General features: G+C 38.4%; 1 protein-coding gene and 1 long non-coding RNA gene across 7 annotated transcripts in view; one reads left to right on the top strand and one right to left on the bottom strand.

Annotated features, from left to right (window-relative positions):
• The first annotated feature begins 651 nt into the window (after nucleotides 1-651).
• LOC137250708 (uncharacterized) overlaps nucleotides 652-17,150 on the top strand; it is a 201,602-nt gene continuing 185,103 nt past the window's right edge. For all 4 annotated transcript variants that reach the window (XR_010953051.1, XR_010953050.1, XR_010953049.1 and 1 more), the window contains exon 1: nucleotides 652-839. The gene's annotated coding sequence lies outside the window, so the exon portion shown is untranslated. The remainder of the gene's footprint in view (nucleotides 840-17,150) is intronic.
• On the bottom strand, nucleotides 3,439-10,557 carry LOC137250710 (uncharacterized). 3 transcript variants are annotated; one of them, XR_010953053.1, is made up of 3 exons: nucleotides 10,299-10,557; nucleotides 9,484-9,629; nucleotides 3,439-3,931 (listed from the first exon to the last, which is right to left on the bottom strand). It is a non-coding gene; the product is annotated as an uncharacterized lncRNA (long non-coding RNA). The 3 variants fall into 3 exon arrangements; XR_010953054.1 differs by having other exon boundaries at nucleotides 10,381-10,557; XR_010953052.1 differs by having other exon boundaries at nucleotides 9,484-10,557.

The raw sequence follows: 17,150 nt of genomic DNA, 5'->3' as shown, positions 1-17,150 counted from the left end.
ACATCAACTTTTTCCAATTTAATTTTTGATATTGTAAAAGGCCGGAATAAATATTAAATAAGTATAAATAGATTACATATTTATAATCTGCACTTTTACATAATTATTTCGAATTATTTTCACAATTTTTCAAACTATAATTAGGTGTTTTGCATAAAAGTGCAAACGGTCAAAAATTAGCGCACAAAAGTTTACTAGGCAACTCTGTCTAGTGAGAGAGCGATCAGCTGACACGTTCTTACGGAAAAAATCAAAATTGTTTTGATTTCTACGTTCCGGGCTACGTACGTGCGGGCGTTGCACGTCGATGAGTTTTCGTTTACATTGCATACTCATACGATAGGTCGTGTCAGCTGACACGTTTTTGGTACGTACGTTCGTGAGTAACTGCCGCATTACCCATGAACAATCCGACGAAATAGTGGCAACTTACATTAGCACCTAACTAATAATTATCACTATTTGGCCTACCGCTTTTATTTTCTGCATTCGAGAAAAAAATACATCTTTGGATACTTCACCCTATTGTTTGGTCATGTTATGTCAAGAAAGTTTTACCGAATTATGCAGCGACAACTTTTCGGTAAAATTAAATGCAGCAAAATGCAACACTGCTCACTATGTTATTCTGATTGCGGTTGTCAACAAATTTTTGTTTTATTTTACAGTCAATAAATGTAATTATTGTAAACGTTATAAATCTTATAGTAAACAATGAATCTAATGTTTTCTTTACTTTTCTGTTACTTCATTAATTATTAAAGTTTCCGTAATAGTTTAACATATTCATTGTCGAACGAAGACTGCGCAAATAAGCTGGATAACCTATACAAATCAATGTAAGTTGCATTGCAATTATTGTATGTAAAGCTTCCCATGCTTAATTAATTATGTATATTCAACCTGGATTCGTTAGCACTCTGTTTTAAATCCCTAGCAGAAAACAATTAAAATTAATGCAATAACGGCACTCTCCAAAGGTCCCGGGGAGTGTTGTTGTTGTAGCAGTGCTTCGCCCCATCCAATAGGTGCGACCGATCACAAATTGTCATCAGTATCCTCTAACGGGAGCCAAAGAAACTTGCAGTTTCAACAGGGGAGGACCATAATGAGAATGGTGTTAGAGGCGTCGTTTCCACAAGGCTCATACGAGTCGTTTTGCCCATCGTTGAGCTAGAGTGACTCGCGTTTCTCTGGGGAGTATGCGTTCCTCTTCCGATAGTTTTGGGTACTGTTCTTTGAGTACTAGATTCACCGGGCAATTCCTGGCATAAAGGTCCGACGCCTGTTTGTGGAGTTCGCTGAGGACCTGCTTGTGTTTTTTGGCTTCATACGGCTGAGTTCTCAGGTGCCGTATTTCCTCATAATGCTTACGGAGATGACTCCTTAAGCCCCTGGGCGGTGTTGGCTCATCACTCAGATGTCTGCTTTGAACGCTGGCTTACACAGAAGCGATGCTGTTTCCTGAATCAGAACTTGTGATACCGTTTCTATGAATGTAGGTTTTGTGTTTGGGTATGTCGCTCGCTTCGTTTCCACGTCCCGTATGCTATTTATAAAGCTCTGGATTTTTACCCTTTCGTTGTATTCCAGGGGTGCGTCCGCATTCGCTAAATGTGCCAGCCTTTCAACATCCGACGCAAACTCTTGCAATGTTTCACCAGGCCTCTGGAAGCGGTTCAGTAACTCCATTTGGTATATCTGTCTCCTATGCTCGGTTCCGTATCGTCTCTCTAGAGCGCCGATCAATGCTTCATAACAGTTCCGTTCGCCCTCTGGAATGGTTTGTAAAATCTCAGCTGCAGGCCCTTTCAATGCCATGAACAGTGCAGCAACTTTATCTTCAGCATTCTAGTTGTTCACTGCTGCGGTCTTCTCAAACTGTAGCTTAAAGACCTGGAAAGGAACAGAACCGTCAAAGGATGGTGTTTTTACCTTTGGATTGCTTGCTAAAACTGCTGAGCGATTTAGTTGCAACTCCTGTATACGACCTCTCAAAGCTTCTATCTCGGCATCAATTTTGTCCTCGAGCTGTACAATTTTTGTATCCTGTGCTTCCAGCTTGGATGTTACCCTTGCTTCCTGTGCTTCTAACTGCGAAGACATTTGTGCCACCTGCAATGATAAGCGCTCCTCTTGTGCTTCCATCTTAGATGTAATCTGTGTCGACATTTCTGAAATACGCGTTTCTTGTGCTTCAATCTTCGATGTTATTTCTGACGACATTTCTGCAATACGTGTCTCTTGTGATTCCATCTTGGATGCCATATATGTCTTCTGTTCTTCCAGTTGTGATGTTATATTTGTCTTTTGTTCTTCCAGTTGAGATGACACTGTCGATGTTTGAGCAGATATTGCAGCCAAAATCATGTTGAAGTCTGTGCTGGTAACTGTCTGCGATGTTTCGTTTTTCTCTTCATTTTTTGTTGTTGTCTCGTCCCCATCAGGATAAAAGACATACTCGTCCACATCAATTCCTTGCGACTCCATTACCTCTCCTAGCCGTGCTTGAAGTTCGATGTTATTGCCGGTTATATTCAATCCACGGTTCTCCAACTCCCTTTTCAGCTGCTGGATCTTCAATTCACTCCACTTTGCCATATCCAAGTTGTATTCGAAGTCTTCGGAATTTATTCAACAATTCCTCTTCTGACACCAATTGTAACGAATTTACTGCATTTTTACTGCACTGTAGACATAATGATTGATTCGTTTATGTAGATACAAGTGACTGTCTGCTTTATTGTTGTTGTGACTTCATTTACTTAGCATCAGGCTAGGGATGCGAGTGTCACTTAGTGTCACTCATATTCGTCACAATACGTATATATGCTACACACATATTCACACATGCGTTAGTACATGCTCTAGCGAAAATAAGCGTTTGTACCGTTTGTTAAACCACATTGGCGTCGGTTTCAAGAACTTTATTTCAACTTTACAATTAAACATTATACACATACATTAAACATTATACACTTTATTACTTTGTTTTATTAAACGCACTTTCACCAAATTTTATTTTTTAAAATTTATTTAATTTATAGTTTTGAACTTCCCCGCGCGACACTTTGCTGCTTATTCTCAATTTCCCTACAAGACAGGTACCCGTTACCTAATCGATTACTTAATCGTAACCAATAACTTGGTCACCAATTATCGTCTTAATGACTTTTACATTGCTGTCGTGAAAAAGGTAACCCATGCGCACTCTCAAAATAGTGTACGTGTGACTCGCTTTCTCGCTCTTACCTATTGTGTTTTCGACATTCCTTCTCGCTCGATGTTATTTACATTTTTAAGTTACTTCATTAGGTATGTTTTCGTTATCGCTAACCAAAACATATGCAACAACAACAACACGGGTAACTGGCCTATCGGTTACCCGTACCGGTTACCTTCTGTCAATTCGCTTTTTATATGAATGAAACGCGTCCCTTTTGTTTAAATAATATTTAATTATGAATAAATTATGTATACAATGGTTTTTACAAATAATTTCCTTAATTTTCTAGTAAACCTTACATATGTGCATATTTATATGTACAAACTACATATGTAAAGACATAAACTCATTCGTAGTCGTGCCCTTTCTGAAACCATTTTGAGTTTCGAAGCTCACACTGATGGTGCTCAATTTTTCCTGCGCGGGTGGTGTTGTTAGTATCAGTTTGCATAGATATGAGTGTTGTAGATATAATACCGGAATATATGCAGCCCCATTTCGTGCTATCAAAGTCGATTTGCAGGTGATGTTGAGCCTTTGAACTTGACCCTTTCCCATAATATGCGTGGTAGGGCCTTATGTATATGTGATACTAAAAAGGCCGAGGGACAGTTGTCGCAGTTTTCTTGTAGTTTGAGCAAATGTACGTCCTTCTTACAGCTACAGCTGGAATATTGCTATGCCCACATCGTCAAATCGAATTACCTAGAATGAAAAAGAAACGAATATCAGTAACGATAGATAATAAGTTTTTAATATAACCGGAAGTGCTTAATAAATACAAGATACTCAAGGGGATTTCAGATAACCAGAATCAGGACCTGTAAAGTAAATTCAAGTGAACCTCCACCATGCCAAGGCATCTTCCGGTAGTGGGGGTACCCGAAGATTATAACAAGGGATAATTGATAGATGTTGGGGTAATAGATAGTAAATTAGGCGTGCTACAAAAACAAAAACGAATAAATGCAGATGACTGTTTAATCCATTATGCGAAGTTCTTTGAATGGATGTGCAAATTGAAACGGGCAAAGTACTGCTAAAACTGCTTTCCCCGAGTAACCCGGGAACGAATTGATATGACTACGTCTATTCTTCTTTAGCAGCAGTGCCGGGCACCAATTCCCTTTTGGACAGGAAAGTAAACGTTTGGTTGTCTGCAAGTTTATCATATGCCAGTACAGAACATACTCGTTTGCTGGATCTGAGCAGTACATCTAATTTTCCCAGATTTTCTGGGCTCAGCGAGGGTATCCTCCTGAATGGTGCATGTGTACCCTGCTGCCTTGCCTGGCCGCTCACCCAACAACACCAGGCACGACGGAACTTGCCTTGCGACACCCAAAGTGCACTCACGCTTCTCATGGCTCCAGCGGGTTAGTGGGCTTAGAGTATACCCGTGGTAGCTATGCCTGTCGTAAGAGGCGACTAAAATACCAAATTGATTCAAGGGGTTTTGTAGCGCAATCCTTTCAATGGGTTGCCAGCGCAATATATAGCCTCTCCAACCCAATTGTCAACGTCACCTACCCGTGCGAATCCTGTTTATTTAACAGCCGAGGCTCTGGCGACCTCATGTTCCTTATGGATCTACATTTGAAGGCGCTTAGTTAGCTGACATCGCTTACTTAACCGGTAGATTCCAAAGAAAAACCAAAACACAAAATATAGGTTAGGTTGAAGTGGCCGGTTCATGAGGATCTCACATAGACTGAATGAGTCCGTAGTGTTACCAGAAGTTTGTTTTAACGACCAAGCTGAAAACCCTATCAAGAACCAGGACCTATGTTATAAAAAAACTCCGTCCTATTGACAAATACTAGAAGCTTCCTAGGACTTAAGCCACTTGCTGCTTCTAGATCTGACAGCTTTATCACTCCTAATAGCTGGAGCCTTAGCCTGGCAAGCGCAGGGCACGATATTTCTCAGGGGGCCCGGTATTTCTCGGGGGCCCGCGATTTAGAGGTACTAAGACATTTTTTTTAATTCAGGAGAGTCTTTGGTTGTTCCATGTGGAAATTTTAAGCCGAATTTCAAAAGCAACGACTATTGACAATGATTTTTTACCTGGTCCCTCGAACAGTGAGGAGACAATAAAAACATCAAACAAAAATATATGTTTACATGAATCCGAATTCGTAAAGTTTTCGTGGTAACACTGATGAAGGTTCATCTTCAAAAAGCCTTCCAACAATACCACCAACTCTGTATCAAAGTCTAGATTATTTAAACGACTTTGATATCGGTACCGTGAATAATGAGTTTTGCGATCTGAAGAAGTCAACGAAATAATTCGTCGAGGTCATCAAAAGTGCCCTGTTATTTTTCCACGTGATTGTCATGACGAGGCATTTCCTACCTCGTTGTTAAACAGAATCTTGCCAAATGGAGAGAAAGTGGAGCGTCACTGGTTGGTGTGGAGTGCCAGTAGCAATGCTTTTTATTGCCTACCATGTCTTCTGTTAAGCACCAATACTTTAAATCGACCTAAAATTTGTTGTCCTGGCGAATATTCGAAATTCCAGGTATGGAAGAAGCTATACGCTAAACTGCCATCACACGAAAATACTGAAGATCACATTAAATTTTATATTCAATGGCGATCTTTACAAAACCTAATTCGAAAGGAGGCTACAATTGATACACTTATCAATGAACAGCTAATCACTGAAACTCATGTGGAAAGAAATTTTATATAGAATTTTGGACACTATTTTTTTTCAAAAAGCGAAAGGATGGACATTTTTGGGCATCTAAGATCTCATAAGCCATTATGATCCGATACTTAGAGATCATTTGGAGAAAGCTAGGATTTCACAATAGCAGCACAAACGTTTACAAGTTCACTATCTTTCCCCAGACATTCAGAACGAGTTTATAGAAATTTGTGCAAAGCATGTGAGGGAAACTATATTAGATCAAGGCAAGAAAGCTAAGTATTTTGCTATTATCGTTGATGCTATGCTTGATGCTAGTCACGTTGGATACGTTCATTTTGCGCTCACTCCATTTCAATTCGAAAGCAACAAATTTACAATTCCAGAACAGATTTTGGCTTTCGTGAATTGTAACCAAAAAACTGCTCAGAAAATCGCTGATCTAATTTGCCATACATGATTGAAGATTGTCGTGCACAAGGGTACGATAACGGCGCCAATATGAAAGGAGCTTACAACGGAGCACTACGTCACATTCTCGACAAAAACCCGAATGCTGATTACTCGCCTTGTGCAACCCGCAGCTATGATAGCGTTTTCTTTTCTGGATAAAGTGTTACGCAAGCGTTGTTGTTCTATTCTAAAAAACAGGCAACGCCTTTACGGGGTATTTCGTTCTTTTGTGAAAATTCTTGCGTGCTCGCAACGCAAAAGCGTTACACTTTTACCCCGTATAAAATGGCAGTGTGGCAGTGCAACTTTGTCAAACTCAATTCGCTCTTAAGTTCCACATATACTCTGTTAATATGAGTGAATTTGGTGAGTTGAAATGTTCTTTGTATGCACTATAAATGTTGACCATTTTCTGGGGTAGGAGTAACTCTATTGTTGTTGTTGTTGTTGTAGCGATAAGGTTGCTCCCCGAAGGCTTTGAGGAGTATTATCGATGTGATGGTCCTTTGCCGGATACAGATCCGGTACGCTCCGGTCCCACAGCACCATTAAGGTGCTAGCCCGACCATCTCGGAAACGATTTATGTGACCACATTAAACCTACAGGCCATCCCCTCCCTCCCCATCCCAAGTTCCATGAGGAGCTTTGTGTTGCATCCGTTTTGGCAAGACAGTTAAATTTTGATATTATTATAAAAAAATTTGCAGCGAAAAAAGCAAGTAAAGCCACTCTTTGATATCCAAACATTCTATATTGAATAATTAAAATTTATAATCATTAAATTTATCAGAAATGTATGAAAATGTTACCAAATAACTAGAAAAGATTATTTGAAATAATATGTGGCTGTTATTTTATTATCAGCTCTTAGCCAAAAATCATTTAGTTGATGTGGCAAAAATTTTTTTTGATGTAATCCATCAATAATGATTTATGAATGAAACGTCATTAATTCACGTTAATCAAATGTATTAGTGGATTTTTTATAGGGGGGCGGTAAATTTTTTTAGTCCCGGGCCCGGATTTTATCTCTACGGCCCTGGTTCGAAGACGCCAGAGGGGATTGAAGCCAGAGTCTCCGGACCCAGAGCCAAAATATCAGTACCTCTAAAAGCACATACGAGCAGTTTTCAAGCGGAAGTATTCGCCATATGTTGGTGCGCTAAGCTGAACCTTCAGCGCTGATACTCCAATGAAACAATTGCAATACTCAGTCAGACAGTCAGGCCCCACTAAAGGCAATTGTGGCGTTCGAAATAAAGTCAGCACTGGTCCTTGGGTGCACAACGTAGTACTGTTGCACTGGGTCCCAGGCCACAGGGGAGTACAGGGTAATGAGCAGGCGGACTCTAGTGTTTAGTTTGTTGCGTCCCTCCCACAAATTATCACCCTCCCAGCAGATCCATGCAGCGGGTCTGCGCCATACTCTCCTCCTCCGGGAAGGTATCGAACCCAATCCGTGTCCTTCTCCTGACCCCGGTCATGAGAAATGGTTTTGCTGCGTTTGCCGGAAAAGAATCTTTTTAGGACGGTCATACTCTTGTCAGTGTGTCACGTGCAAGGGATGGTTGCATCGGACAGGTTGCTCTGGGCTTGATCCCAAAACCCGACGTCCTCGTAACTTTTACAAATCTTTTGTGGCTACTTGTTGTTCACGCCCTCATTACATTATGAGAAAATACGGCACCTGAGAACACAGCCGTATGAAGCTGAAAAACACAAGCAGGTCCTGAGTGAACTCCACAAACAGGCGTCGGACCTCTATGCCAGGAATTGCTCGGTGAATACTGTACTCAAAGAAAAAACTAGCAGAGTAGGAACGCACTCTTAAGGAAACGGGAGTCACTCTAGCCCAACTTCGATCTGGATACTGTAACAGGTTAAACTCTTACCTATCCAGAATCTACCCCGACATACAAAACATATGTCTTGCTTATAATGTGTCCCCACATGACACCAACCATCTCTTTAGCTGTATTGTGGAATCAACGCCTCTAACACTCCTCTCATTATGGTCCACCCCTGTTGAAACTTTCTGTTGCCTTGGACTCCCGTTAGAGGACATTGATGACAATTTGTGATCTGTCGTACCTATTGGATGGGACGAAGCACTGCTACAACAAGAGCAGGCGGACAACCCGGAAACAGAGGCAGGAACTGCATGACCCATCGATCCCGAGCCGTTCCTGTCAGTTGGCTCACAGGGGCATTTATTAGGAGAGGGGGCGGGGGGGGGGGGGTTTGAGACAATCTAAGTTACTGTTAGGAATTTATAGCACAAGTCGCTACAGGGCAATAATAGACCTATCGAAAGATAACCGAAGAATCCCAAGAGCTATTCTTACAGGGCGTTATAGACTCAGCAGCCGTATGCAGAAAGTGGGCATACTATCGAATAACACTTGCCGATTTTGTGATCGATCAGCAGACGGCGGACCATATCCTCCAAGAATACGAATCAATCTCAAAACGTAGGGCTAAGTTTATGGGCTCACCATGGCCAGTGCATTCCCACATTTAATCCCTCAAGTCAAGAACTCTGCTAGGGTTCATCAAAGAAGTCGGCTACGATGAGATGCTGTGAAGGAGATGTGCAAGTCACTGTGCAATCCTCAATAAATTATCTATCTACGTTCCGGTAACAAGCACCATTGAGGTACTAACCCGACCATCTCCGGACCTATTGATATGACTACATTGAGCCTTCTAGGGATTGAATATTAATAATGACCGTCTGCTAAAATTTACCATTCTCCATGGAATGCTACATATATAACTTTCCAGGTTTTGAATCAGTAATGAAAAGAGCAAAATTTACTAAAATTTTAACTGGTTGTGCGTAAGGTGTTGATGTCCTCTCTTGACGCAATGTAATGGCAACGGCGACGCAGGGAAAATAATAAAAATCCTATAAATCTACTGATCATAATTAATTAATCCCTCCCTTTCTATGCAGTTGTATGCATACATACATATGGGTTTTGTTCTCCAAACGCTATTTAAAGAAATAAATTGGTATTTACATGAACTTCGAACTCTTTGGTATTTGCCTTCTTCAGTTGATTATCAACAAAAGCATGACAAATTATCACTAACAAATTCATACATGTTGTTTATATATTTAATATGGTAGGCAATTTACTTACCCTTTCTGGTGCGATGTTCCTGGACATTCCGGCCTGACTAGACGAGATTTATTTTGCTTTAACATAGCGTGCTTAAAGCGAACCATATCATGTTAGGGCACAATTTCGATTATGCAACCAATCAAAGAAATGTCGTGTTTGTAATACTGCTATGATAGCAGGAGCAGTTCCCGGTGGCGGCACATAAACAACAGTTGCATGCGGATCAGTTGCATTTTACATAAATGATATAGAAAAAGTGATATAAAAATCCAAATTGGTAATGTATGCAGACGATACATTGGTATATACAGAAGCAGAAACAGTGGAAGAATGTAAACGAAAGTTAGAATGTGATATAGATGAATTATGAAATGGCTTAAAATGAATAGGCTCAAATTGAATGAACAGAAAACAAAAGTAATGGTGATGAATACAAATAGCGAAATAAATTTAGAGATAAATAATACTAGTATTGAGCAAGTAACCAATATGAAATACTTAGGTGTAATAATAGACAATGAGCTCAAATTTAACAATCACGTGGACTATTTGTGTAAAAAAGCTGCAAAAAAGATTTACTTCTTTAGAAGAATACGAAATAAATTAGACACTTTAACAGCAATAAAAATATACAATACAATCATAAAGCCACATTTTGAATACTGTTCCACAATTCTGTACACATCTTGTAACCAATCACAAATAGGAAGAATACAGAAATTACAAAACAAATGTATGAGATCAATAATAAAATGCCACAAATACACCCCAATAAGTCACATGCTTTAAACATTGAAATGGCTAAATATTGAGCAAAAACTGATGCTCAATACACTAATAATGATTTTTAAAATTAAACAGAACAGGGCGCCGATGTATTTAACAAGTTGCATTCAGTATGTTAGAGATACACACCAATATGCTGTGCGGAATGCGATTGACTTTCGACTAGGATTACAGCGGACTACTGTAGCCCAAAACACATTATTATATAAGGGCCTTAACATACATATTTAACTCGTTACCTGATTATATCAAACGAGAGAATAATGTTATGAATTTTAAACGGCTATGTATAGATCTTATTCGAGGCTAAAATACTTTTTATTACTTTTTACTTTTTATTACTTAATATATATATATATCATACACGTCTGTGAATTGAAAATGAATTTGTGATACTTAAAATTTATTGTGAAATCAAAAAATATGTAAACATATTAATAATAAATATCAATCTATCTACATATCTATCTTTTTTGCTTCGGCTACCTATTCAATTTTAATTCACATTACATTATCTACTATTGCAATTTTTAAACAATACAAATCAATATAAATTACCGAAGCAAATACTGGCAAACCAAGATGCGTATTTCCACCCTTTTTTGGGAAAATACATCCAACCAATTTTGTACCGTATTCCAAAGCATGTTGGTTGTGGAAAGTACCTTGTTTACCGGTAAATCTTTGGCAAATGACACGTGAATCTGCATTTAATTGTAGGTTTCTTGTTGTTTTGGCATATCCTGAGCTGAATCGCACCCCGGCAGAGATGATATATATTAGAATAATATAACATTTTTTTATTATTTAAAAATACACATACGTATGAATGAAAAGCAGAGAGTAAATAATGTTGCTTTGGTTGTAGCGATAAGGACACTCCCCGGGAGCGATTTAGTATGACCACCTGAAACCTTCTAGGCCATCCGTCGATTCAATACAACTTTCAGATTCTAAAAACGGATCTCGACACGCGTCTTTTGATACCACCTTTGTTTAGGTTGTGCACTGTCTTGAAAACGTTACCTTTTTTGGTTTTGGAAATCGAATCTTCCAATTCCAATTGGTGGCAAGAGGACTTGGCTGCCTCTAGTTAATGCGCCAGGTTAATTTAGAAGTGCCTAAAGAGCTAACACACGTCACACCTAAAAGCCCGTAGCACAAGCACTTTTTTAGTTTATTAGTTTAATTACCACAATTATAGTTTTTCATCGTTTTAAAATGTTTCCTGGAATAATTTATAACATAGATTAGATTGATACGAATCTTTTGGTTACGCTCTCATATTTTCGCTCTCACGAGGGATTTATCTTCTAGTTGTTGCTGGCAACAATCACAGATAAATCCCTTGCGCCAGCTGAAGCGGGTGCCAGAACAAAAAATGAGCCAGTCAAAACGAAAAACGGCCAAAAAATTTCGGTAAACTTTAGTTTGACCTACAACTGTAGAATAGCGTTCAAAAATTATGGGAAAAAGGATAAAAATACTTAATTTAGTCTATATATTATTAGTTCGAAGGCGGAGGGTAAATATTATTTCCCATTCAAAAGTTATCACTAAAAACAGGTTTTGTAAATATGAACTCCCGATGCAACCAGTCCATTTTGATCACAGAACCTGGAACGCCAGACATGTAGGATAAGCCCTATCCATTAAATAATGTTAACTGTTATATCATAGGTCCGATTTACTGAAATTTCAAAAGAATATATGGTTTTCACTGCGAGTTAAATGCGTTACAATATTTGACTAAGTAATTTAATTGAAATGTAAATTTTACTTAGATTTGTTTATATTTAACTCTAACTAGTCGTATTATTGTAAAATAAGTTTAAAGAAATAAATATTTGACAACTATCATTTTATTAGATGATTGAAACTATAATCGCCGAAATTTATGTCAAAAATCCCCATTTTCAGATCTATTCATTTTTGTTTGGAGTGGCATCATTGATAAATGTTATAAAAAATGTGCATTTTGACAGCGCTCTCTCGAAACAAAGAGTTGCAAATCCATTCATCTATGATTTATAAATTGTTGTATTAAGATGACGCTGTCATTTCGATGACAGCAAGAAACGTCGATGTTTAGTGGAGAGCGAAAAAAGCTTTGAATGTGTGGGTGAACTAGTTACCTCCGTCTTGTAGGGATGTTAAATAGAGAACTTGTAAGTTGTAGAAAAGTAAAGAATCAAAACGCTGGAAGGTAATTCATCACTCGAGTAACTTTACATGTAATTCGGCCAGTTTAATTCTCGTAACACTTCAAGTTGAAACAATTCCAAAACAACTCAAACTTTTATGTTGTCGGAAACACAATGTTACTAATTTTGGAAAAATCCTGTTCGTTCAAACAAAACTTTTGCAACAAGAGCGCAATTTTGCATTTCGCTTGGTGGAGAAGTTGCAAAATTGTACCCGATAAATAGGTGTCTTGGTATCGCATATTTTTTTGCAGTGTTATGCACACTAAATACGGAAAAGGGTTTTTTGTTTTATGTTGACAACTGAAAAACTAGTTTTTTGTTGTTTCCCCAATTTGTGTGTTTTTTTGATTTGGTGGTTTTCTTATTTTGGTGTTTTTTTTTTTAACAAGTGGCACCATCGTCATAAGTACAAAGTAGAGAGCGCAGTGAGCGTAAAATTCTCTTTGAAATTAGCCCATGCATTGACTGTTGTTCGCTGTTGAAATCACCTGTAAGATCAGTAGTGTTAACAGAAAAATCAGTTAGATTGACTAGGAATCTGTCAATTTTACAGAATTTTGTTAACTTAAAAGCGACATTTTTTCTTTTGTTGAAATGACAAAATTTATTTGTTCGCTTAACAAAAATCTCGGTCGACCATTTCTTTCAGTGTGTGTCTTTATCGTTAATACAACAATAACAACAAAACCAGGGGGGGGGGGGAGGCGGTGTCTATAGCTCCAAAAACAAGACAGTTATAAGTGATCGCACGTATTGGATAGGGTGTCAGTCTAGAATTTTTTAAAACCGCTAATTTTTTAGTCGTACACATATTAGATTAAGCATTAACTTCTCGAGTTCTTAGCACTAACGTCTTGTCATCATTCACAATGCACTCAATATTGTCATCGTACGTCACGCATGATATATATAATAATGTAAAAAAGGAAGAAAAATTAAAAATGAGTAAAAATCCGTTTTGTGATAAGAAACTACTATGTAGATTAGTATTATATATTTCATTACAGTCAATACAAAATAAAGTCCCTCCCCCCTGGAACCGCGCATTTGTAGTGTGATCGCCTTAAAATATTTTATAAAAAATTTCTTTTAACGGTATCGCCCTACGAAATGATTTGGCAAACACTCGAGCGTACAGTCTGAGAAAAAATCGTTCTAAAACGAACGAAACAAGTTCAAAATTAAGAACATTCGTTAACAAAAGTCTGCTAAGTACGTTTTTTCTTAACTCGTGACCGATGGGCTAAGAACAGTTTTTCCAAGCACACCGTTCGTATTTTATGACCTGTTTGGTATTGATGTGTGAACCTTCTGTCCTCATTTCAAGCACTATTTGTGCTTAAAATAAGATTTTTCGTTCTCACGCTTCGAGAACGACTTGAGAAATTATTCTTATTTGAAGGTGTAATCTGCATATATACTTAAAACATTTCATAACAAGTTTGAGAATTATCTGTGCATAAGTGAATGGAAAAACAAGTAAGGAAGGCTAAGTTCGGGTGTAACCGAACATTACATACTCAGTTGAGAGCTGTGGAGACAAAGTAAGGGAAAATCACCATATTGTAAAAAGAACCTAGGGTAACCCTGGAATGTGTTTGTATGACATGTGTATCAAATGGAAGGTATTAAAGAGTATTTTAAGAGGAAGTGGACCATAGTTCTATAGATGGACGCCATTTAGGGATATCGCCATAAAGATGGACCAGGCCTGACTCTAGAATTTGTTTGTAGGATATGGGTATCAAATGAAATGTGTTAATGATAATTTTAAAAGGGAGTGGGCCTAAGTTCTATAGGTGGACGCCTTTTCGAGATATCGCCATAACGTACGATATGGGTATCAAATGAAAGGTGCTAATGAGTATTTTAAAAGGGCGTGCGCCTTAGTTCTATAGGTGGACGCCTTTTCGAAATATCGCCATAAAGGTGGACCAGGGGTGACTCTAGAATTTGTTTGTACGATATGGGTATCAAATGAAAGCTGTTAATGAGTATTTTATTTTGTATGACATGTGTATCAAATGGAAGGTATTAAAGAGTATTTTAAGAGGAAGTGGACCATAGTTCTATAAATGGACGCCATTTAGGGATATCGCCATAAAGGTGGACCATCCCTGACTCTAGAATTTGTTTGTACGATATGGGTATCAAATGAAATGTGTTAATGATAATTTTAAAAGGGAGTGGGCCTAAGTTCTATAGATGGACGCCGTTTCGAGATATCGCCATAAAGGTGGACCAGGGGTGACTTTAGAATTTATTTGTACGATATGGGTATCAAATGAAAATTATTAATGGGTATTTTAAAAGGGCGTGGGCCTAAGTTCTATAGATGGCCGCCGTTTCGAGATATCGCCATAAAGATGGATCAGGGGTGACTCTAGAATTTGTTTGTACGATATGAGTATCAAATGAAAGGTGTTAATGAGTGTTTTAAGAGGGCGTGGGCCTTAGTTCTATATGTGGACGCCTTTTCGAGATATCGCCATAAAGGTGGACCAGGGGTGACTCTAGAATTTATTTTGTACGATATGGGTATCAAATGAAAGGTATTAATGAGTATTTTAAAAGGGCGTGGGCCTAAGTTCTATAGATGGACGCCGTTTCGAGATATCGCCATAAAGGTGGACCAGGGGTGACTTTAGAATTTATTTTGTACGATATGGGTATCAAATGAAAATTATTAATAAGTATTTTAAAAGGACGTGGGCCTAAGTTCTATAGATGGACGCCGTTTCGAGATATCGCCATAAAGATGGATCAGGGGTGACTCTAGAATTTTTTTGTACGATATGAGTATCAAATGAAAGGTGTTATGAGTATTTTAAGAGGGCGTGGGCCTTAGTTCTATATGTGGACGCCTTTTCGAGATATCGCCATAAAGGTGGACCAGGGGTGACTCTAGAATTTGTTTGTACTATATGGGTATCAAATGAAAGGTGTTAATGAACGCCTTTTCGGAATATCGTTATAAAAGTGGACCAGGGGTGACTTTAGAATGCGTTTTTACAATATGGGTATCAAACGAAAGGTGTTAATAAGTGTTTTAAAACGGAGTGGGCCTTAGTTCTATAGGTGGACGCCTTTTCGGAATATCGTTATAAAAGTGGACCAGGGTTGACTTTAGAATGCGTTTGAACAATATGGGTATCAAACGAAAGATGTTAATAAGTGTTTTAAAACGGAGTGGGCCTTAGTTCTATAGGTGGACGCTTTTTCGGAATATAGTTATAAAAGTGGACCAGGGTTGACTCTAGAATGCGTTTGTACAATATGGGTATCAAACGAAAGGTGTTAATAAGTGTTTTAAAAGGGAGTGGGCTTTAGTTATATAGATGGACGCCTTTTCGGAATATCGTTATAAAAGTGGACCAGGGGTGACTCTAGAATGCGTTTGTATAATATGGGTATCAAATAAAAGGTGTTAATGGGTATTTTAAAAGGGCGTGGGCCTTAGTTCTATAGGTGGACGCCTTTCGAGATATCGCCATAAAGGTGGACCAGGAGTGACTCTAGAATTTGTTTGTACGATATGGGTATCAAATGAAAGGTGTTAATGAGTATTTTAAAAGGGCGTGCGCCTTAGTTCTATAGGTGGACGCCTTTTCGAAATATCGCCATAGAGGCGGACCAGGGGTGACTCTAGAATTTGTTTGTACGATATGGGTATCAAATGAAAGGTGTTAATGAGTATTTTAAAAAGGAGTGGGCCTTAGTTCTATATGTGGACGCCTTTTCGAGATATCGCCATAAACGTGGACCAGGGGTGACTCTAGAATTTGTTTGTACTATATGGGTATCAAATGAAAGGTGTTAATGAGTATTTTAAAAGGGCGTGCGCCTTAGTTCTATAGGTGGATGCCTTTTCGAGATATCGCCATAAACGTGGACCAGGGGTGACTCTAGAATTTGTTTGTACGATATGGGTATCAAATAAAAGGTGTTAATGAGTATTTTAAAAGGGCGTGGGCCTTAGTTCTTAAGGTGGACGCCTTTTCGAAATATCGCTATAAAGGTGGACCAGGGGCGACTCTAGAATTTGTTTGTACGATATGGGTATCAAATGAAAGGTGTTAATGAGTATTTTAAACAGGAGTGGGCCTTAGTTCTATATGTGGACGCCTTTTCGAGATATCGCCATAAACGTGGACCAGGGGTGACTCTAGAATGTGTTTGTACGATATGGGTATCAAATTAAAGGTATTAATGGGGGTTTTAAAAGGGAGTGGCCCTTAGTTGCATATGTGAAGGCGTTTTCGAGATATCGACCAAAATGTGGACCAGGCTGATCCAGAACATCATCTGTCGGGTACCGCTAATTTATTTATATATCTAATACCACGAACAGTATTCCTTCCAAGATTCCAAGGGCTTTTGATTTCGCCCTGCAAAACTTTTTCATTTTCTTCTACTTAATATGGTAGGTGTCACACCCATTTTACTAAGTTTTTTTCTAAAGTTATATTTTGCGTCAATAGACCAATACAATTACCATGTTTCATCCCTTTTTTCGTATTTGGTATATAATTATGGCATTTTTTTCATTTTTCGTAATTTTCGATATCGAAAAAGTGGGCGTGGTCATAGTCGGATTTCGGCCATTTTTTACACCAATACAAAGTGAGTTCAGATAAGTACGTCAACTGAGTTTAGTAAAGATATATCGATTTTTGCTCAAGTTATCGTGTT

Source organism: Eurosta solidaginis, chromosome 4 (assembly GCF_040869045.1).
Source record: "Eurosta solidaginis isolate ZX-2024a chromosome 4, ASM4086904v1, whole genome shotgun sequence".
Classification (NCBI taxonomy): Eukaryota; Metazoa; Arthropoda; class Insecta; order Diptera; family Tephritidae; genus Eurosta; species Eurosta solidaginis.
Note: the sequence above shows the minus strand (reverse complement) of the source record. Positions and strands in the feature narration are given on the sequence as shown.